This window comes from Felis catus, chromosome F2 (genome assembly GCF_018350175.1).
Source record: "Felis catus isolate Fca126 chromosome F2, F.catus_Fca126_mat1.0, whole genome shotgun sequence".
Taxonomy (NCBI): Eukaryota; Metazoa; Chordata; class Mammalia; order Carnivora; family Felidae; genus Felis; species Felis catus.
This window is the reverse complement of record NC_058385.1, coordinates 18,409,220-18,431,790: the sequence shown is the minus strand read 5'-3', so window position 1 is coordinate 18,431,790 and position 22,571 is coordinate 18,409,220. Positions and strand designations below refer to the sequence as shown.

The following is a 22,571-nucleotide window of genomic DNA, read 5'->3' as shown; positions in this document are numbered from 1 at the left end:
GTGAGGATTGTTCTGAACCCAAATAATTTAACTTTGTTCAGGACAAAGTCCAAAAATAAAGGCATTCAAAAATATTCAGCACTTACCAATGTAAAATTCACAATGTCTGGCATCAATAAAAAATTAACTTGGTATGCAAAGAAGCAGAAAAAACTGGCCCATAAATCAGGGGAGAATCAATCAGTATCAGCAGAGCCAGAAATAACACACTAGAATTAGTTGACAAGTCTGTTAAAACACCTGTTATAAATAAATTCCAGAAGATAGAGGAAAGTGTGAGGATGAAGAGAGAAAGGAAAGATATTAGAAAAGCCAAATCACATTAGAGATGAAAGATACAATATGTGAAATGAGAAAATACACTGGCGGGAATTAAAAGCAGATTAGACACTGCAAAAAGAAATACTAGTGAACTGGGAAACATAGCAGTGGAAAGTATACAAAGTAAAACACAAAGAGAAACTTAACAGAGTGAACAATAACAGAACAGAACAATGAATGGAAATCGAATAGAAGGTGAACTATGAGCTATGGAACGAACAGCCTATCATACGTTTGTAATTGGAATCACAAGGAAAAGAGTAGAATCAGGGAGACACATGATATTTGAAGAAATGGTGGCTGACGTTTTTCCAAATTTGATGAAACCCGTAAACATATAAATCTAAGAAGCTCAGTGCTATGGACTGAAATGTATCTCCCAAACATTCACATATTGAACCTTTGACCCCAGAGTAATTGTAGATGGGACCTTTGGGAGGTAATTCAGTTTAGATGAGGTCATCAGGGTGGGGCCTTCATAATGGGATTGTAAGAAAGCCTTAACTAAGGAAGGACAGTCTAGTGAAAAGGAAGAATGACCCAACCAGGGGCAGTATCATCAGAACAAGCCTAAGGACAAGAAAGGGTGTTGTGTATTTAGACTAAAAGTAAAGTTTTTTGTATGTTGGGGATGAGAGTCAGGGGGAGGGGAGTTGAAGGGATTGAAGGTAGAGGAGAGAGGAGAAAAACTGATAGAAACATTTTTCTGAGAAGGCAGGGATATGGGATACAAAGCACAGATGGACGAAATAGCAGATTACAAACACCTTTTCTATTGTAACAGAAAACGGTAGGCACAGATGTGTGTAGATCTGTTTGGACATATTTGGTCAAGAAGAGTTGCTTCTGATGGTTGCTTATCTATGACGTAAGATGTGAATTCATCTGTTGGTTGTAGGGTCGTACGAAGGAGAGAATAGAGATTCTACATGATGTTGGAAACCATGAGTCCATAAAGACTCCAGTCTGGTCATGTGTCTTTTTCTCCAGCAATATTCTGCTAATGCTCAGACCAGGTGACCTATACAGATTTCCTCAGAACAGAAAAAAAAGAAAACCTTATTCCCCACCTTATTTCCTTATGCCATCTTCTCTCTCTTCTCTCTCTTCAATGTTGTTAAGCAACATTGAGTTTCTACACCTTCCAGGTACTGTAAAAAGGAGTCCAACAGATCAGTAGTTCCCAATGTTTTCACAAAGGACTATAGATCCATGTTTTGTGGTAGGCAGTCATAACTCAGAATGCATTAACTCTCCCACATCCCTTTAATTAACTTCGTTATCCCTCTTTCATGAAAAGAGTTCAAATTCATCTAATCAGGCTACTTTTTACTTGTTTCACTTGTTACTGAATAAATTATATAGTACCTATCTTATTCAGTTTAGGATCCTATAGCAAAGTACCATAGACTGGGCAGCTAATAATTATCAGAAATTTATCTCCCATTGTTCTGGAAACTGAAGTCCAAGATCAGGGTGCAAGCATGGTTAGGTTTTAATGAGGACCGGCTTCCAGGTCCTAGACTGCCCTTTTCTGAGTGTCTTCACATGGCACAGGAGCAACAGATCTCTCTAGGGTCCCTTTTACAAGGCACTATCCCATTCATGAATACTCCACTCTCATGACCTAATTAACTCCAAACGTGCCACCTAATAATACTATCATATTGGGGTTCAGATTTCAACCTATGAATTTGGAGGGGGAACACAAACATTTGGTCCACAATAGTACCTTTCTCTCTTCTATGTATTTTCATACTAATTTTATACCTTCATTTAGAATTTTTAGTTCCTAAGTGTAAAAGTTAATAGTGTGTCTGTAATTTCCAGAACCAACATCTCATAGAATGACTCATAAAAAGATCTGTGTGATTTACTAAGCAGAATATTGAATACGGTGATTATGTTGACTCCGCCAAAACCTGTATTTTACAGGAGCATTTAGCAGGTTGCTAGGGGAAACTCTGAAGGAAAGAATCTGAGCTGGAAGTGGACTTCTTCTGAGCATCTCACAAAAATAAATGAAACCAAAGAAATATAGATCATGCAAAAGGTAAAGATGGTATTTCACACCTTCCTTGTATTCACCTTTAACTTCCACACTAAAAACAGAGACAGAGAAGGAAAAGAAAACCGAAACATTAGACAGGAAGGAAAGTTGGAAAAGAAACTTTCTCTTGATTCCTTGACATAAACATTTTTGGCCATCATTTTAAACAAAAATTTTGAATTACTGTTTGATGTCAAAATTGCCAGGGCACCTGGGTGGCTCAGTCAGTTAAGCGTCTGACTTGGGCTCAGGGCATGATCTCACGGTCCGTGAGTTCGAGCCCTGAGTCAGGCTCTGTGCTGACAGCTCAGAGCCTAGAGCCTGTTTCGGATTCTGTGTCTCCCTCTCTCTCTGACCCTCCCCCGTTCATGCTCTGTCTCTCTCTGTCTCAAAAATAAATAAAAACATTAAAAAAATTTAAAAAAAATTTCACCAGCTTCTTAAGTGTCTCTTATTTTATTTTATTATTTTTATTGACATATATTTGACATACAATGTTATATTACTTTCATGTGTGCAACATAGTGATTTGACAATTCACTTGAAGTGTAGCTACCATCTGTCATCATACAAAGTTATTACACTGTTACTGACTACATGCCCTATGCTATACTTTTCATTCCTGTGACTTATTTATTTTATAACTAGAAGTTTTTACCTCTTGAACCCTTTCACTAATTCCCCCCACTCCCCTCCATTCTGGCAACCACCATTTTGTTCTTTGTATTTATGGGTATATTTTTGTTTTGTTTGTTTGCTCATTTGTTTTGATTTTTAGATTCCACGTGTGAAATCATACGGTATTTGTCTTTCTTTGACTTAATTTCTCTTAGCATAATACACTCTAGATCCATACATGTTGTTGTGAATGGCAAGAATTCATTCTTTTTTATGGCTGAGTAATAGTTCGTGTATATACCACATCTTCTTTACCCATTCATCTATTGATGGATACTTAGGTTGCTTCCATATCCTGACTATTGCAAATAATGCTGCAATAAACACAGGGGTGCATATATCTTTTGAAATTCATGTTTTTGTATTCTTTGGGTAAATACCCAGCTGCAAAATTATTGGATTGTGTGGTATTTCTATTTTTAATGTTTTGAGGAACCTCCATATTATTTTCGGTAGTGGCTTTACCACCAATTTATATTCTCACCAGGGTTCTTTTTTTTTTTTTTAATTTACTTATTTACTTTGAGACAGAGAGAATTGTGCATACATAGGAAGGCAGAGGGAGAGGAAGAGAGAGAGTGAGAAAGAGAGAGAGAGAATCCCAAGCAGGCTCCATGCTGTCAGCAAACAGCCCAATGTGGAACTTGATCTCATGAACCCCGAGATCATGACCTGAGCTGAAATCAAGAGTCGGATGCTTGACCGACTGAGCCACCTAGGCACCCCAAGGGTTCCTTTTAATCCGCATCCTTCCCAATACTTGTTATTTCTTGTCTTTTTGATACTAGCCATTATGATTGGTATGAGGTGATATTTCATTGTGGTTTTGATTCACGTTTTTCTGATGATGACTGATGTTGACCATCTTTTTGTGTGTCTATTGGCCATTTGTTTGTCTTCTTTGAAAAATGCCTATTTAGGTCCTCTGGCCATTTTTTACTGTTTGGGTTTTTTGGCATTGAGTTGTATAAGTGTTTTATATATTTTTGTATTAATTCCTTATCAGATATATTATTTGCAAATATCTTTTCTCATTTAGTAGGTTGCCTTTACATTCTGTTGATGGTTTCCTTCACTGTGCAAAATCTTTTTTTTTTTATCCCAACAGTTTATTTTTGCTTTTGTTTCCCTTGCCTGAGGAGACAGAGCCAGAAAAATGTTGTTTAGGCTGATGTCCAAGAGATTACTGCCTGTATTTCCTTTTAGGAGTTTTATGGTTTCAGGTCTCACATTTAGATCTTTAATCTATTTTGAGTTTATTTTTGTGTATGGTGGTCCAATTTCATCCTTTTGTGTATAGTCCAGTTTTCCAAACACCATTTATTGAAGAGACTGTCTTTTCTCCATTGTATATTCTTGCTTCCTTTGTTGTAGATTAATTGACTATTTAAGCTCAGGGTTATTTTTACACTTATTTTAAATTTTCCAAGAATCAGAATCAGAAGCCATTCAGGTCAATGGATAAAGAAATTATGTTTTTTCTACTAAAATCAGAACTCTGAGACAAATAATGGCACAACAAATAGAATATTTGAAATCTAAACAGTTCTGAAAAATCTAGATGATTTGGACTCATTTGAATCAGTTACCAACAAAGGTGGCCACACTATATTTAGCATCTGTTGAGAATCTGGAAATTCTATGGAATTTCAAGGGTTCAATTTTTATTAAGAGTGGTCAGCAACTTTGGGAACTCTTATTAGATCTTGCTTATGATTTTCCTATGTGATAAGAGCAATAAATATGTCTTGATATTCATAGCAAACTGTTTTCAACCACACCTAAGTTTATATTAATGAGGTGATTTTTGGAAAGTGCTTAAGGATAGGGACTGGTTGCCAGGGTAACCAACCACTGAATGGAAGGTTGACACTTCCATTCCCACCCTCCTGACCTCCCTGGGAAGGGGAGAATGGTTGGAAGTTCAATCTATCACCAAAAGCCAATGATCTAATCAAGCATGCTTATATAATGCCACCTCCATAAAAACCGAAAGTATGAGGTTCAGAGAGCTTCTCGGTTCGCAAATGCTTGGAAGTGCTGAGAGAGTGGCATGTTTGGAGAAGGCATGGAAGCCCTGTGCCCTTTCTCCATGCGGGCCTTATGCTTCATTTCCATCTGGCTATTCTGAGTTATATCCTTTACTAAGAAACCAATAGTATTTTGCAATACTATTTACTAAAAGTAAAACTTTCTCTGAGTTCTGTGAGCTGCTTTAGCAAATTATGAAACCCAAGGTGGGGGGGGAGGGGGGTCCTTGAAACTTCCAATATATGGTGGGTCAGAGGCACAGATGACAACCCATACTTGTGATTGGCATTGAGGTGGGGGTCATGGGAGTCTTCTTGTAGGACTGAGCTCTTAACCTGTGGGATCTGACAGTCTCCAGACAGTGTCAGAATTGAATTGAATTGTAGACACTTAGCTGATGTCACAGAATTGCTTTGTGGTGTGCGAAGGGTACGTACACTGGAATTAGTGTCAGAAATGTAGCCTTTATGTCCTCAACCATTGACTTTTATGATCAAAAATTACCCTATTTGTAAGTAAAATGTTTTTATAGTGCTTTAATTTCAAACTATGCCTTTACTGCTGCCACAGGAAAGATGCTTACCTATAAATGTTGACCTCAATCCCTAATCTTTATGAATAAAGTATTTTTCAATTTATATTTGCTTTCTAGAATTTAAAATAATCTGCTCAAAAGGAAAGCATCATATTTATTATGATTGACATAGTCTTTAAAAATTTAGAGGCATTGGAGAATGTATTTTATAGCTTCTTTTGACATGTCTTTGAGAAATAGCTAATACTCAGGACAAGCTTTCTTCTTTAAAGAAAAAAATTAGGGAAAATACAGTCAAATTAGATGTCTTGGAAAATTCGCCCTTGATTTTGATCAGAAATTTCAGGTATACCAGTTTTCATAGCAGCCATAGCTTATGTCATACGAAAGAAAGATTTTTTTAAATGCACATTTTAAAAGGAATACTATTCTTTGTTAACTAACTAAAATTTAAATAAAATAAAAAAAGGAATACTATTTTTATTAGACTCTAGGAAAACTTTTGGATGGTTGAAGTGTGGGATTTTTTAAATGTGCTTCTTTGTTTTTAACCAAAAATGATGTCTTATGAAACTGCTTTAGGCCTTTTTCTGGGTTTCTCACTAAAGCAAAGATGAAAGCATATTTGGGAAGTCCAGACAGTTCTTATTTTTCAAAAATTGACTAACTTGGCACACAAGCCTCCTAGTTAAGAAAAATATAATGTTCTTGACACTAAAACTTGCTATTTTATTTATATCTCTTACCCTCTTTCTATATTAGTTTTACCGTAACTATAATCTCTGTCATCCTACAACCACTCCCCCCCCCCCCACCGGCTTACCCCACACATTCTCTTCCCCACCCCCATTCTTTGTGACATGCAGTTGACTTTTCCTCAATTTTGTGAAATGTGCAGTGCAATCCCAGCTTCTAGGTGGGTCCCCAAGCTTTTCTCTCCCTATCCAGTTTACCCTGTATAAGTTTCCCTGCGCACAAATGTAAGGCTGCTGCTGGGGTTTTCAAGACACCTCACCAGACTTGCATTACCTGACATAGACTTCCTTGCCTTACATTTCTACGATGATGAGAAAGTATGATTAGTTATCCAGGGGTTTCAACCCAATATGCACTTATGAAAAAGATAAAAGAAGATAATAGTAGGTCTTTCCTCAAGTCAAATCAAATTTATCAGTGGCAATACTGGCATTACTAAAAACAAAAACTGGACAAAACAAGCATCCTAGAAACCAAATTTGCAGTCCAAATCTTAAGAGCCCCTGGGGCACAGATGTATTAATACACATATGTGCAGACATATATACTAATTATTAATATATTTACAAATATGGCAGATATTTCATTCAGGCTAGGTTGATGATATTAACACATCCATTTGCAATTAGTGATTGTGTTTTAAGTAAAGGAACTGTAAAATATTTATTTCATTTCAGAAGGGCAATTAATTCAGGAGAGTGTGGTTTCCTAATGAATGCCATCTTATTTGGGCTTTGATGGTCTTTGATCTGTATGTGTGTGTTACTGTGGCCAAAGATGTAAAATATGTTTCTGGATAAGATACATATACTACTTAAGAATGTGAACACAAAGAGTCTTACCTTCGAATTCAGAGAAATGAAATATTTATGGCCATATGTGGGGTTTTTTTTTTTTTGCTTTTTTGTGTTTTTATTTTTTTAATGTTTATTTATTATTGTGAGACACAGAGAGACAAAGCATGAGCATGGGAGGGGCAGAGAGAGGAGGAGACACAGAATCCAAAGCAGGCTCCAGGCTCCGAGCTGTCAGCATAGAGCCCGACGCAGGGCTTGAACCCACAAACCGCAAGATCATGACCTGAGCCAAAGTCAGACCCCAACTGACTGAGCCACCCAGGCACCCCAGCCATATGTGTTTTTGGCATAAACTGAGTAGTGTCATTTTCCTGCCTTAAACAAATGGTAAGCCTTTCATTCCCCTTGTGTCAGCTTTTGCCTGACCATATCTCTATTTGAAGGCAAGTCCAATCTAGGCAAATGTAGAGCAAGTGGAATTAGTTAGGAAAGTTACATTTAGAAGTAAAATCTCTTTTCCTCCAGATTGATGAGTTTATACCCAGAATTAACATTAGTGTGAATTCTTAGATTTTCATGTGGAGAATAGCCCCCTGCAGACATGGCAGAAATATAAACCCAGAAAACCTCAGTCATAGCCACTTTATATCATTTTCTCCCATTAAAGGCTAAAATTGCATCTCTAAAATAATGGGTTTGGGGAATAAAAACATTTATATAGAATAGCTTAAGGCAAGTAGCCTAATTTTCAGAATGTAATAAATAAAACTAAGAATAAAATTGTAGCTTTATGAATACATGCAATGCAAGGGAAGTTGTGTATTAAAATTAAAATATCATTGCATGGAAATGAGCTTCCTGAACTGGTAAATGCACTGTTCAAAGAAAAATATTTCAAAGGCATATTTCTCTACATGATTAAGATTCTTTACAATTAAAAACCGCTGTCTTAAAAATATTCTTCAACTTCAAAGGCATTTCTAGTCAGGAAATCCCCCGAGATTCCTTGGTGACACTTCTCGCTCTCTTTTTTTTTTTTTCTCAGTAATAGGAAATTACAATACCAAAATACAACAGAACCCACACATCTGTTAACCACTTTTGCTACGGGTACTCAGTTGATGCAAGATGCCTCTGTTGAAGCCTGGGGGAGGAGGCACAAAGCAAAGGAATCCACCAGCAAACAGAGGCACCGATTCCAGAGATAAAATGATAAGAGAAAGGAAGAAAAATGGAATAGCCAATTTGTAGAAAAAGCCAGTTTGTATTCACTTTAGAGTTTATGTGTATATATGAGTGTGTCTGTGTATGTGTGTATTTTGTCTGAAGACAAAGGTACTCAATGAGTGTTGGTTGACTGATCAATCTTTCTTTTGCGAAATAGAAATCCCTCTGGAGAAACTGCATTGAAATAGTCACTTCTAATTCAAAAGGTAGTTTTCCTATTAATGTTATCAGGATCAAAATATTCAACCTCTTAATTTGCTCAATAGGTCTGCAGATATAAATTAAATATATGTATTGGGAAAAACATAACAATCTTTCAATGAGATCTTCATCATTAAACATTCAATACAGTATCAACAGTGCCAACAGAGTATTTATCCTCTGTTCCAGAGACTGTGGCAAATACTTCATAGGATTCTAGAAACAACACTACACAGTAGCTATTAATACCCCGTTTTATAGATTAAAACATTAAGGTTGTGCCTAAGCTCTCAGAGTGAATTGGTAACAAATCTGGGTTTTACTCAGTGTGTCTAACCTGAAAGCATATTTGTTCATCTATGCAAGGAGTTTTCAAAGAGTGCTCCTCTGACCAAACACAATATTATCCAGAAACATGAGAAATGCAAATTCTCAGGCTCTACCCGGGGTGTACTGAATTACATAGTGATCTGGTTTTTAACAAACCCTCCTGGAAATTCTGAGGCCTGCTCAAACTTGAGAATTACTGCTTTATTCAATGCTAACTTGAATATATACTATCATGTTATAATTGATATAATATGACAAAGATTTTTTTTTTGCTTGACTAAACTTTAGTCAGTTCTCCTAGGCCCATCTGTTTGCACTCCTGTAAAATCCAGTTTTAGTAAGAACTCCACCAAGTAGTTTAACCAACATTTTCCTCTCTCAATATCTCATCACCTTCAATATATGATCAAGTTCCTCATCTTTCTCCATCCCTCAGATGATATTTGATCACCCTGGCCTATCTTCAGCAAGAATCCTGTTTACTCAGAATCCCCTTTACTTCTGGTGTTTCCACTTACTAATTTTCCATCCACTGACCCACACCCTGCTCTTAATCTATAAATTCCCACATGCCCATGCTATATTTGGAGTTGAGCCCCATCTCTCTCCCACACTGTGCAATCCCATTACAGCAGTCCCTACACCTATCGCAGTCTGCCTCACCATCTTTACCAAGTATCATTAAATATTTGTTAAAAAAAACATACACAAATGTATTAAGCATGACTCAAACTCACTATCTGGAAGTTGTGCAGCTGAGTCATTCTTTACATTATATCACAAATATCCTTGTAAATTTCAGTAAAATAATTTTAAGAGTACCAAATCTATAATTGACTCCAATAATTTTTATTAGCATTTTACAAAGTGAAGAGATTGGCACTATACATATTTGTCAAAATCAAATTGGAATAACCAAGTTATTTCTTTGTAAATATAAGATTAAAAAGAAAGTTAAAAGATAATTTTAATAAACAATAATTCTGGGGGTGCCCGGGTGGCTCAGTCAGTCAAATGGCTGACTCTTGATTTTGCCTCAGGTCATGATTTCATGGTTCGTGAAATTAAACCCCGCATCAGGCTGTAGGCAATCAGTGCAGAGCCTGCTTGGGATCCTCTCTCTCTCCCTCTAACTCTTTTCCTCTCACTCTCTCAAAAATAAATATATAAAAATTTAGGGGCAACTGGTGACTCAGTTGGTTAAGCATCTGACTTTGGCTGAGGTCATGATCTCACAGTTTGTGAGTTCAACCCCACATCAGGCTCTGAGCTGACAGTGTGACAGCTGAGAATCCCTGCTTGGGATTCTCTCTCCCCAGCTCTCTCTGCCCCCCCACCCCATCAAAATAAATTTCAAAAAATAAATAAATAAACATTTTAAAAAATAAACGGTAATTCTGAAATTGAAATTGCATTTGTTAACCCTTGTTAATCAGTTTGACTCTTGACTGACATTTATTATTAACATATAGAGGGGTGCCTGGGTGGCTTAGTTGGTTAAGCATCCATCTCTTGATTTTGACTCCAGTTGTGATCTCACAGTTCGTGAGATGGAGCCCTGCGTTGGGCTCTGTGCTGACAGCAGGGAGCCTCTTGGGATCTCTCTCTCTCCTTCTCTCTCTGCCCCTCCCTCACTCACTGTCTCTCTCTCTCTCTCAAAATAAATAAATTAATTTAAGAAAATACAGACATCAGCTCATGTGTAGATGGTTAAGTTTTCATAGATTGATTATAATCAGCCACAGCTACTATGTGTAGCCAACCATTCTAACATTTCAGAAATATATTAATCTAATTTTAAAATAGACTGTTTTTATATATCACACACAAAAATACCTATCTCCAGATTGATAAAGTAATGAACGACAATGTACGACTACCATTAAAAAAAATAGTTCAATTTTAAGAAATCATTGAAATCATATAAACTAATACCAGCAACTTATAAATAGGAAAAATTAATTTCAATGAGGTAACATGGACTTTCCCCAGTACTATAACTTTTACCTTACATGCAGTGGATGCTAGTAGCTAATCTCTAAAGGTGTCTTCCAACCAATTTCTTCTCTCCCTATATGCACAGGACACTTTTTAAATCAAGAGTGGAGCACGCTCACTTTAGCGGCAAATATATTGAAATTGAAATGATACAGAGAAGATTAACATGGCCCCTGCACAAGGATGACTCACAAATTTGTGAAGCATTCCATATTTTTGGTGATTGCATATTTTGGTGATTTTGGGTGTGGAGGGGTCAACCTCTCCTCATACCTCTGTGATGTTGGTCTTAGGCCTGGCCACAGTGGAATCTCTGACTTTGGCTACTATTGTCCTGAGCCTTGCTAGGAGGCATCACACTGCTTCCCCCTGTGATATGCCCTGTGTCTGTTTCCAAAACAAAAACAAAAAAAAGTGAAAAAAAAAAAAAAAAGAAGACTGGAGCTTCTTTCCTCTACCTTTGTTTGAGAAAGACTTTATTTTTCTTTGACTTTTGAAAGTGGCTTTCACTGGATGTGGGATTTTCCTGCAGCACTTTAAAGATTCCCCTCTACTGTCATCTTTCTTATATTGTTTCTGACTAGAAGTCTGTTGTTTATCTTATTACTATTCCTCTGTAGGTAAGTATTCAGAGATTGAGCTTAAGATTTTCTTTTTGTTTTCAGTTTCCAACAGTTTGAATAAGATGTGCCTAGGCTTGGTGGGTTGTTTTGGGTTTTTTTAATGAATTCTTCTTGGTGTTCTTTGGGGTTCTGAGATCTGTGGTTTGATGTCTGACACTAATTTTGAAAATATTCCAGTCATCATTTCTTCAAATATTTTTTTTTGCCCAATTCTCTCTTCCTTTTCCTCTGGGAGTCCAATTATGCATATGTTATACTATTTGATATTATACCATTTGATATCATATGGTCTGTTTGATTTTTCACCTTTTCTTCCTCTTTGTTTTTCAATTTGAATAATTTCTATTGACCTATCTTCAAGTTCACTAATTCTTTTCTAGGCTATGCCAAGGCTACTGATGAGCCCATTAAAGTCACTCTTTATCTCTGTTACTGTATTTTTGACTTCTGGCACTTCCATTTGACTTTATCTTATAGTTTCTAACTCTGCTGAAAATGCCTTTCTTATCTTGCATTTTTATTTTCCATTAGAGCCTCTAACAAATTAATCGTAGTTTTTTTAAGTTTTCTGTCTGATAGTTCCAGCGTTTTTGTCATATCTGAGTCTGGTTCCAATAACCACTTTATCTTTTCAGACTTTGTTTTCCTTGCCCTTTTGTGTATCTCATAAAGTTTTTTGTTGTTGTTGTTAGAATCTGGCCATGTTGTACAAAGCGCTAGATAATGAAGTAAATAATTTTTTCAAGTTTAGAGATAAGCCTACCTCTTTTCTGTAAGGTTTGTAGAATGGAGTTTTATATTCATCTAGTCAGAAGTTGGCAGAGTTTGAAGTTTTTTACTACTGTGATTATCCTCAGTGCACTACTGCATCAGATTCTTCTAGTGATATCTTGTGTTTACAGTATGAGTTAATTTACCCATGGATTTTCTCAACACTTGCTCCCTGTTTGGCCCCATATCTTTCCTTTGTACTGGTTTCCCACCGTACATTCCACTGTTATTTATACTCAACAATTGTTAATGTGGTGGTGGGGAGAGAGGCTCATTTTCTGATGCTCTAATTAAACCTCAGGCAGGCACTATGAACATTGTGAGTATGCCCTTTACGGATGTTCCTGCATCTTCTTCAGATGTTAAATTTGGTCTAGAACATATTCATTCCCTCCACCAGGGGTAGAGGTTTTTTACCCTTGTTTCCCTTCCCCAGCTACAGTAGGTTCCCACCAGTACTCAAGTTCTGGTTTTAGTTGTCCTTTCCCCTATGGATTAAGACTTTTGTTCCATAAGGGAGATAAATCCAGGTAAAGCTGTGGCTGTGCCTGCTGTTCCCTGCCTAAACCAGCACCTTGGGGAAGTGTTCTGGGAATTCTTGTTGGTCTTCTCTGTGAGCACCTGGTAGAGTTCTTAACTGGAAAAGCTGCAAGGGCATGCAAGCCTTCCCATGTCTATAGCCTCCTGGGGCTTCATATTCTCCTTCAAGCTCATATTTAGTCTTTAGCAACTCATTAAAAGTTGCTAGCTGAATATTCTTACCAGCTTGTATGTTGTTTGGTGGTATCTGTCCAAGATAAGTAAATGCTTACATTTTATTTCTCCCTGTGGGTACCCCTCTCTGTATAGATTTTAAGTAGGTGATTGTTCAGTGACCTAAGTTTTTGTAAGGGTTTACAAAATGTCAGTAGTACATGATTTGTCCTGTCTTGTCTTATTGTACAGGTTGGAGAGATGTTTTATCCATCTCTCTAATCTGAGTTGAAACACTCATTTCTCTCCTATAAAAATCATTTGAAAATCACCTTATCTTGTGATTAGCTTTCACCAGTAAAATACAGTGGATGTGACATCCTCAGACTTTGAGACCAGACTTACAGAAGAGTGATAGCTTCCACCAGCTGCCTCTTAGAATTGTAAGCCACTATGAAAGAAATCTAGCCAATCCACTGAAGAGAGAAGCCACATGTAGGAGCCCCAAGGTTCCCAACATGTGAGTGAAGAAGCCATTTTGGGTGATCCAGCCCCATTTGCCATCTGACTGCAATCACATGTAGACCCTAAGCAAGACCAGCAGAATAACCACTCAGCTGAGCCCTAGTCAACACACAGAATCATGCAAAAATAATCAGTTTGTTATTTTGAGCTACTAAGTTTTGAAGTGCTTTGTTATTTAGCAATAGATAGTAAAGCAGTGCTCAATAAATATTTGTATTATAAATAAATGAAAATGAGGGGCACCTGGGTGGCTAAGTCAGTTAAGTGTCTGACTTTGGCCCAGGTCGTAATCTCGCAGTTCATGGGTTCAAGCCCTGTGATGGGCTCTGTGCTGACAGCTCAGAGCCTGGAGCCTGCTTCAGATTCTGTGTCTCCCTCTCCCACTGCCCCTCCCCATCTCATGTTCTCTCTCTCTCTCTCTCTCTCTGTCTCTCTCTCAAGAATAAATAAACATTAAAATTTTTTTTTAATGTTAAACGTATTACCGCAATGTTTAGATAGGTCTCGAAATACCACATCTGCCTCCTTCTAAGAGTCAGGTGGCAAATATGTAAGGCAAAGGACTAGGAAGAGAAAACAATCAACCCAGAGAATCTAGCAAATGAAAAGTGTTGTTATTTTTCCCCACAGGGGATGAAGAGTCAGTCTAGAGAATCAATGTGTTGTCTTGACCAAAGCAGACATTCAACAAAATGTAGCCACATGAAGCTCAAAATTAATTTGGGTGGAACTGAGAAGCCATTTGATTTGAATTTAAGGATCTTTCAGAGCCAGTCTTTGTAGATTATATTATTATTCCAAGGAAATTACCCCAAATGTATGTATAATATCTGAAAACATTTCCATGCTTATTTTAATTGGAAACTTGCCTGATTTACTTTAAAAAATATTTGTTTAAAGTTTTAACTACTCTGAACAGTCAGAAAATGACTAAAAATTGTCAAAACTGACAATTTTAGCAACTCAGATAATAAATTATACCGCATACAATCAGTGCTGTTTTCTAACCAGAGCCTCTCTTAGAACTCAATTAAAGTTTAACAAAGAAGTACTAATGAGATGAATGAGTCAAAGACTGGTCAGCACAAAACAAAAATAAATTCCAGGAATTTAGATAAATAGGGCAAGTTCACAATTGGGATAAATTTAGAAACCTCTCTGAAGGATAATATTAGTTCCCTTATCAAGATTTCCTCAAAACAATTACTTTTATAAATCTTCTACTCCTGATGAGAAGAAGAACATTATGATCATAATACTATATAATTTTATAAGATGATGACCCTATCTGCCCCAGGCCTACATAGCTGAAAGTTAATGAAGTGTGCCTTCCCACAGAGACAGATTTCTCAGGCTATAATTGAAGAAACTGTATATACACTTTATGGCACATGAAGTAATTTTTTACACTCTAATTTTAACTTCCAGAATTTAATCTTTGACTTCCTAGGTTGCCTAGCTTAATTCAGCCTGGCTGACTAGTGCAAGAACTGCAATCATCAAGATTGGAGAGCAGCAATACTACTTTGTTTTAAGGAGGTAAAAGTACCATGAAAATAATGTCTTTTTTGAGCTGTAATTAAAACAATGGTCAAGGCAGTAATAACAAGTGAATAGAGGCAGCTGTGAGAATTTGTGCTTGGGATTTCCTGTGGAAGTTGTAGATTTTTCCCCCTTTTTCTCCTTTTTGATGGTAGTCAATGAATAAGACTTTGTTTATGTGATATAATGCTTCCTGCACAGGTGTAGCTTGAGATTTAGGAGGAACTTAAAGAGAGCATGAATCTACAATTTTTTTTTATTATTACAGATGGCTGTGTTGCAGCTGAGATTTTAAATTCTTCCTCAAAGAGAACAATGTAATTGTAAATTGTATCATAGTAGCCACTGTTGAGCTGGAGTTATTTTAATAAAGGAAAAAGTAGCATCTAATGTTTATTAAGACTTCACTATCTACAAGGCACTGTATAAAGCCTAGCTATTCTAATTCTCAGATACATCGGCTAAAAAATAATATTGCTCCCATTTAAAGATGTCAACACTGAAGCTCAGAAATAAGGAATCTATTTAAGGCTCTAAAACAAAATTGGTGGCCAAATTATAATATGAAACCAGTTGCTCATAGCGTGATGTTTTCAGATACACTGTGATGATAATTAGGAGGCTTAAGTCTTTAATAAATAAATTAACTGATTTCATAAATTCAATATTTATTGTGTGCCCCCTATAATTCAAAGCTTTGGAAAACTTTGAGGAGGCAGAGAATTAGCAAAACTTAGTCTTTTCTTTTGGAAGCTTATGCTGTAAGATAGATCTCTGATGGTTTATGTTGATGAATCACCTTTCCTCAGTGAGACTGTCAGCATTCATTTATCCATTCATTTGATAAAAATGTATTGAGAACCTGTTCTGGGCTAGGTCCTATTTTAAACACTTTATAAGTAGTGAAGAAAGCAAGTAAGAAAAATACACCTTCTCTCTCATAACTCACCAAGTAGTGGAGCAGGCATTTAACAAGATACATAAATAAAATATATAAAATATTATTTAATAATAATCACTAAGGAGAAATAAATAAATGATGGAAGGGGGAAGGCATAGGAGGGTTGCGGTAACAGAAAGGGTAGCCAGAGAAGTCCACAGTGAAAAATGACAATGTAAAAGCCTTACGAAAGTAAGGGGAAGAAGCATGAGGATAGATAGATGTCTGGGCAAAGAGCCTTCTTAGCACAGGTGGAGTGAGTGTCAAACTCTGAAGCAGGAGTTTTTCTGGGGAGGCTTTTGTGACTGACGCTGATGGTTGGGGAGAATGGCAGTAGATGAGGTCACAGGGAAAAGAGGGCCAGTTGTACAGGGTTTATAGATTAGAGTGAGGATTTGAGAGGGGTGGAATGCTGTTGGGTAGTTTTGAGTAGTGGGATGACATGACTGGACTTTAGTTTTGCAGTTGATTCAACTGCATACACTTGTGTCTTGCAGCCCAACACAAAGGATTATATCCTTTTCACTTAAAACACAACCAATGCAGCTTGATATGTAGACCTTCAAGAGTGGTTCAGATCTGGCACAGAAGAGGCTGCCTGAAGAAAGGATAAATTAACTTCTCTTGAATAAAGTATTTCCTGTATTATTTTCAGTGTGTCCATGGCAAATGAGAGGCTCTCAGCCAAGGGATACAACACCAAGCACTGTTTTTAGCAACTGCTTTAGGGGGTGTGCGCAGAGCTATGGAACTGTTTTTCAAATTTTGTGAAAATGCATCCTTTCAGCACTTCTCCCACCACCCCAAGGCAATCTATTTTTAAATAGTAAATCACGCCCCCAAAATAATTACCATGGGATATTTTTCCCAATAAGAATAGGTCAGCCTGAAAATGGTTGATATTCTCACCCAAGGGCACTTTCTACATGTTGAATGCCTCACAATTGTGGTTCCTATGAGACCTTAGAGTCAAGGTTTGATTGATGGTAGCAGTTTAGGAATCTTTTGTGGGCTTTTTTTTTTCAGATTTTATATTTTACATAATTTCTACACCCAACATGGGGCTTGAACTCACAACTCTGAGATCAAGGGTTGTACACTCCACCAACTGAGCCAACCAGGCACCCCAATAGCAATTTGGGCTTAAGTGGCTTTCCTAAAGTTACACACTTCCTTGTTGGCAGAGGTGGAAGGATGCCCTCTTCATGCAGCTCATGAAGGAGCATCCTCACTGTGCTAGGTGCAGTCCTGTGTACTTTAGGCTCACTGACCATGAATGAAATTGTACTTTTGTGATGTAGGTGTGGTGTTCTCAGTTTGCAGGTGTACAAAGTGGGACTCACGGAGACTGAATAACTTTCTAGGATCACAACCAGTAGGTGGTAGCTCTCAGGCTACCTGACCATAAAGCCCTCCCTGCCTTTTTTTTTAACTAGGAAACCTTCCTATTTAGAAAAGTATCGAGGATCCTTAGAGATCATGATGTCCCACACTCTCATTTTAGGTATGAAGGATAGTGATTCAATTTCACAATCCTGAGCTGTCGTATCTAGTCTTTGCAACCTTCTGCATCTATATAAAGCTCAAAAGCAGTCCATCCTTGAAGGTGAATAGCTGACCCACACAGCAAAGCCTATATTTCCAATTAGAAAAAGCCAGGGCATGTGTCTCTCCAGGAAGTATTTCAATAGGTTGGCTTTATCTTACAGCATATAAACTTCAAAAGTAGCTTATAAATGTTAGCAAGGAGACAATTCTATTCAGAAAGAAGAGAGTAAGACCTTCTAATCCTTTTAAAATCCCCATGTTATTATAAGTTTATTCTCTCCTACATCGAACATTATATTCTAGGGACTGAACCTGGATCACTTAAAGGAATATGTTTCAATAAGTACTTCTTACTTGCTTTAAGATGGAAGTGAAGTGATTAACTATATTTGACAGTATTGGCATTACCAGTGATTCCATATTTGAAATATTTTTTAGATTATCTTCACTAACCATCCCTGAACTAGAGTTTCAGAAGTTAGTCTGTAAGATCGGACCCAAATTCAACTTTTCCACTGATTTCAGTAAGCATGAACCTGGAAGCTATTAAGATATACCTTAAAAACTTCTCTGTTTACTCTTCTACTTACCCATGGGGGTGCTAGTTGAGGTAGAATTTCTTTGGTAGAAACCATTCAGTGATTCAGGGAACTCACTAGCTTTTGATTGTCAGTATTTTTCTGGAATAAATGCTATTACTTACGCAAAAAGACTACAGCCTTGGCAATGGGCGAACATACTTTCAAAACCCAGATAAATAAATAAGTCCAGTCTTCCAAGAAAATTCCAGAAGACTTTGTATACTATTAATCAGCACATGTTAACATGCATGAGCAAAAATAAATAGTGAAGGCTTATTCAAAATTAGTCTAGGTACAAACATCATTCTGTCCACACCCCATCCTCCTCCTGATAATAATCAGTGATGCTAAGCATTTACTGGTATGCCATTTCAGGTAATGCTTTGAAATGAAATTCCATGTGCAGAAAATGTTGCTTTAGTATTATTGAAAGAACAAAAAGGAGGATATACCAAAAAAGTGACCTGTACTCTTGAGAATCTTTTTCAATCTTAAAATCAAACTAAGGCAACATACACATTTCATATATATGTATGAAATGAGATCAGTCATTCCAAATGGCAATTAGAAGCTGATGTAAAGTAAATAGGTAACATATTCATCCAATAAACATTTGTTTCACACTTAGTGATCTATTTTGCTTCAGGCATTATGCTCAACTGAGAAAAAGGGAATTTCATGAACCATCAGCTTACTGCCCTACTCTTGTAGTAATTGTAATCTTGAGAGGAGAAGGAAGCATGATAGCAAAATATCAGGCTGTTAGCTGGCAGGGGCTGGCATAAAGATAGCACAGATTTTGCATAGGGACACAAAAAAAAAGGATGTGGGACCTAGTATGGGCATTTACAGAACACTCAGGTGAAGTTTCATCTTGTACTGAAGGATAAACAGGAGTTAGCCCAATGAAGAGGATGTGAGTAGAGCACTAGAAACCAAGTTGGGGGAGGGAGGGCAGGTAATGAATTCTGTAAGTGAGAAAGAGAAAGCGTGCTTTAGAATTCTAAGTGTTCGAGGCTCTCAAACTTAAGACTGCTTCAGAATCCCCCAGGGGGCTTGTTGAAACACAGATTGTTGGGCTCCATCCCAGAGTTTCTGATCCAGTAGGTGGGGGGTGGAACCCTGAGGAACCTGCATATCTGACAAGTTCCCGGGTAGTGCTGATGCCACTAGTGGGAGCACCCTACACTAAAATGCCTAGACTACAACATAACGTGTGTCGTGAGTCATGGCATGAGCTCTGGCTGAAGCCATAAGTTGGGCTTCTCTCTCTTCCCAAAGGAGCTGAAGGGAAAGCGAGATCACTGAAGACTCTAAGGCAAAGAATGACATGTTGGAATTTGGGTTTTAAGAAAGATTATTCTGGATGCATTGAAAATAGTGGAGAACTACAAGACTGAAGATTAATTTGGACCTCCACAGTAATTCAGGGGGAAAGATGGAGGGTCATTGAGGACACTAGAGTCAGAGCAATGTACAAAGCTGAGTCCAGGAGGCTAGAGAGGGGACTCTAAATGCATCACCAAACTAAGGTTCCAAGAATTAAGAATCACAGAGACAAGCAAGAGCAGAAGGTCCTGGCCATGACCTGAACAGGCTCGTTTTCTTCCTCCTCAGAAGGGTCAACCATGTTCAGAATACCAAGGATGGAGGGGAGTAAGAGCCGGGGAGGTGTTGATTTTAAAGCGATCAGTATTATCATTGGAGCATTTTGAGATTCTATTAATTACTGATTCATACGGTAATCTACTTAGAGTTTCAAATAAACTGTAAAACCACCCCCAGATTAGTCAATGAAGCTGAAGCAAAAGCAAGATATCAAGGAGGTTACAGTAATATTTCATTTATGCTCTCTAATCTCCTTGAGGATATTGGTTTGATCAAAACTAGTTTCCAAATTCTATCATAGTCAAGCACATGAACTATTTATGTTACATCTAACTATAAGTGGAGCATTTTAATCATAAACTGGGCAAAGTGAGGTCTTAAGCCAACAGGATACAGTTATTAAGAATATCCAGGAACTGCTCCTCTCATTAATCATACTAAAATAATTTGAACCTCCAAAAAATGAAACAATGGCCAAGGTTATTTTCCATTTAAAGAGTTACTATTATCTGGAGGAAATATGTCTTGTTATTCTGTATTGATTTCCAAAAGAGGACAATTACAGTTTATACAAAAATAATCTTAGTCTATAACAGATGAAGGAGAAAATGCAAACACACACACACACACACACACACACACACACACACACATGCTAAAGGAGTTTATTGCCAGTGTGTATTTTTTTTCTTAAGAGCATTAACCATTCCTCTAAATAAATTAAATTCTTAATTTCATATATACTTTCATCACTTATTTACTCTCATATGTGCACCAAGTAAGTTGCTCAAAGATAAAACTTAGAAATATTTGGAAGTTACAGAAGAATGGGCTTTAAAACACATTTTAAATCCACGTAAATGTTTAAGACTGGAGAAGTTTTAGGAGAGAGAAAATATCCGTTTTCCAAAAGGAAAAAGACAGCTGGCAAATTGGGACAAAAGCAATGTGGAATTGTCGTTAATGCTAACGAGAACTGCATTCTCATCAAGAGAAAAATACAAGCTCCATTAAATGCAATAATCTAAGCTATTCAAGCACATTGATCATAGTGAGAAACAACAATTTTGAAAGCTCTCAGAAATGAAGATACCAACATTCCTCAAATAACAGAGGCTCCAAAAAGTAGCAAATCTCCATTTTCCTTTTTCTTTCCCTTTTATGTTTGCTTGCAGTTGCAAACAAAGGCTGCTAAGGAGGCTCTTTACAGCAGTAGGTGCTGTTGGGACACCTCTGGTCACTGCATTACCGGGCCCAGTCACTGATGCTTGTTAAAATCAGAACCATGTTATCTTGTTTAGCTTCAAGATGAGATTCTGTATCAAATTTGTGAACAGCAGGGAGCAATGTATAAATTAGAACATGTTCTTCAGGATCTCACTTCCTCTTCAAGGGCTGGAAAAGTGCCCAGGTCTAGAAACCTCTCACTCGGCTTGCAAAGACTGATTCAGTATATTGGGGCAGGGTTAGGGGACAAAGAAATTATTTCTCTGCAAGAAATCTTAGAAGCACAGATTTGGAAGAGACTGTAAAGATTGTCCGAAGGTTCAAATCACTTATTTAACTTTTCCATGACTTTACTAAAACATACAAGCTTAGCGCCCGTTCTCTCATGCCAATATGGAACCTCATGAATTCTTTTGACATTCAGGTTTGCTCTAATGAGTAAACAAGTATTTCTGTCCCAAAGTAAGCTACATTGAATCTAAAACAGTGACTATTAACAATGTTTCATTACATAGACGATCCTATCACCACTTTCCAAGTGTAGGGGAAAATGTGTGCTTCAGTGGGAAACTATGCACTGTTTAAGGCTTCAGAGCATAGTGGTTAAAGTTAAATGACTGATTCCATGGGGGTTCTTTGGACTTTATTTTCTTTAGGCTATTTTACAACTTAAGTTGTAGAACACTGATAGCAGTGCAATCAGTAATGCCTATATAGATATACAAAGAAATTCTGTTCAGTGGAGGGAAACCCCTCCCCCAAATCCCATTCCCAGAGAAAAGAGGAGGAGGAAGGGGGAGGAAGCCTGTGTTGCATCCATTTGCATATTTATTCATTATTCTTGATCTGTAAATGTCTCTGCTTTTTTGCATCTTTGAACCAGCTGTAACATCTTTTTTTGTATCCTAATTTAATTAATGAGATAAGATCTTTGACATAAATTCATTTTATATTTGTATGAAAATCATGATTTTGCCTTTTAAGAAACTATTCTCTAACACAACATAATTATTTTTTTAAGTTTATTTATTTATTTTTAGAGAGAGAGACAGAGAGCAGAGGAGGGGCAGAGAGAGAGGGAATAAGAGAATCCCAAGCAGTCTCAGAACTGTCAGTTCAGAGCCGGATGCGTGGCTTGATCCCACCAACCGTGAGATCCTGACCTGAGCCAAAACCAAGAGGCAGACACTTAACCGACCAAGTCCCTCACAACACAATGATTTTTAAATAACTCCAGATAACAGTAACTCAATCAATTCCTTTTGTTTTCCTACTTGTGTTATTTTCTTCTGACTGCAATAGTAGTTAAAAATAGGATAGTTAATTAACCGTCCAGTTGGTCAAAAAGCTTTTAATTTCAGTTATGTTCTCCCGGCTCTGTGCTGACAGCTTGGAACCTAAAGCCTGCTTTAGATTCTGTGTCTCCCTCTCTCTCTGCCCCTCCCTTGCTCCTGCTCTGAGTCTCTGTCTCTCAAAAATAAATAAACATTAAAAAAAATTTAATTTCAGTTATGTTCTCACATTGTGCCCTGAACAAAAGGTTAAAGCTTCACTAAGTAGTTAGCAAATATTAAAGTCTGAGTGTGTGT

At 37.2% G+C, this 22,571-nt stretch overlaps 1 protein-coding gene and 1 non-coding gene across 2 annotated transcripts in view; both read left to right on the top strand.

Annotated features, from left to right (window-relative positions):
- The window catches only part of CPA6 (carboxypeptidase A6), a 521,176-nt gene that overhangs the window by 16,692 nt on the left and 481,913 nt on the right, over positions 1-22,571 (top strand). The window lies entirely within an intron of this gene.
- Positions 11,040-11,142, top strand: LOC111558633. Its single transcript, XR_002739715.1, has one exon. It is a non-coding gene; the product is annotated as a U6 spliceosomal RNA (small nuclear RNA).